Below are 1,785 nucleotides of genomic sequence, written 5' to 3' on the forward strand. Positions count from 1 at the left end.
CCCCACCCCCCCCCCCCCCCACCCCCCCCCCCCCCCACCCCCCCCCCCCCCCACCCCCCCCCCCCCCCACCCCCCCCCCCCCCCACCCCCCCCCCCCCCCACCCCCCCCCCCCCCCACCCCCCCCCCCCCCCACCCCCCCCCCCCCCCACCCCCCCCCCCCCCCACCCCCCCCCCCCCCCACCCCCCCCCCCCCCCACCCCCCCCCCCCCCCACCCCCCCCCCCCCCCACCCCCCCCCCCCCCCACCCCCCCCCCCCCCCACCCCCCCCCCCCCCCACCCCCCCCCCCCCCCACCCCCCCCCCCCCCCACCCCCCCCCCCCCCCACCCCCCCCCCCCCCCACCCCCCCCCCCCCCCACCCCCCCCCCCCCCCACCCCCCCCCCCCCCCACCCCCCCCCCCCCCCACCCCCCCCCCCCCCCACCCCCCCCCCCCCCCACCCCCCCCCCCCCCCACCCCCCCCCCCCCCCACCCCCCCCCCCCCCCACCCCCCCCCCCCCCCACCCCCCCCCCCCCCCACCCCCCCCCCCCCCCACCCCCCCCCCCCCCCACCCCCCCCCCCCCCCACCCCCCCCCCCCCCCACCCCCCCCCCCCCCCACCCCCCCCCCCCCCCACCCCCCCCCCCCCCCACCCCCCCCCCCCCCCACCCCCCCCCCCCCCCACCCCCCCCCCCCCCCACCCCCCCCCCCCCCCACCCCCCCCCCCCCCCACCCCCCCCCCCCCCCACCCCCCCCCCCCCCCACCCCCCCCCCCCCCCACCCCCCCCCCCCCCCACCCCCCCCCCCCCCCACCCCCCCCCCCCCCCACCCCCCCCCCCCCCCACCCCCCCCCCCCCCCACCCCCCCCCCCCCCCACCCCCCCCCCCCCCCACCCCCCCCCCCCCCCACCCCCCCCCCCCCCCACCCCCCCCCCCCCCCACCCCCCCCCCCCCCCACCCCCCCCCCCCCCCACCCCCCCCCCCCCCCACCCCCCCCCCCCCCCACCCCCCCCCCCCCCCACCCCCCCCCCCCCCCACCCCCCCCCCCCCCCACCCCCCCCCCCCCCCACCCCCCCCCCCCCCCACCCCCCCCCCCCCCCACCCCCCCCCCCCCCCACCCCCCCCCCCCCCCACCCCCCCCCCCCCCCACCCCCCCCCCCCCCCACCCCCCCCCCCCCCCACCCCCCCCCCCCCCCACCCCCCCCCCCCCCCACCCCCCCCCCCCCCCACCCCCCCCCCCCCCCACCCCCCCCCCCCCCCACCCCCCCCCCCCCCCACCCCCCCCCCCCCCCACCCCCCCCCCCCCCCACCCCCCCCCCCCCCCACCCCCCCCCCCCCCCACCCCCCCCCCCCCCCACCCCCCCCCCCCCCCACCCCCCCCCCCCCCCACCCCCCCCCCCCCCCACCCCCCCCCCCCCCCACCCCCCCCCCCCCCCACCCCCCCCCCCCCCCACCCCCCCCCCCCCCCACCCCCCCCCCCCCCCACCCCCCCCCCCCCCCACCCCCCCCCCCCCCCACCCCCCCCCCCCCCCACCCCCCCCCCCCCCCACCCCCCCCCCCCCCCACCCCCCCCCCCCCCCACCCCCCCCCCCCCCCACCCCCCCCCCCCCCCACCCCCCCCCCCCCCCACCCCCCCCCCCCCCCACCCCCCCCCCCCCCCACCCCCCCCCCCCCCCACCCCCCCCCCCCCCCACCCCCCCCCCCCCCCACCCCCCCCCCCCCCCACCCCCCCCCCCCCCCACCCCCCCCCCCCCCCACCCCCCCCCCCCCCCACCCCCCCCCCCCCCCACCCCCCCCCCCCCCCACCCC

The sequence above is a fragment of the Sphaerodactylus townsendi genome, linkage group LG06, assembly GCF_021028975.2.
Source record: "Sphaerodactylus townsendi isolate TG3544 linkage group LG06, MPM_Stown_v2.3, whole genome shotgun sequence".
NCBI lineage: Eukaryota > Metazoa > Chordata > Lepidosauria > Squamata > Sphaerodactylidae > Sphaerodactylus > Sphaerodactylus townsendi.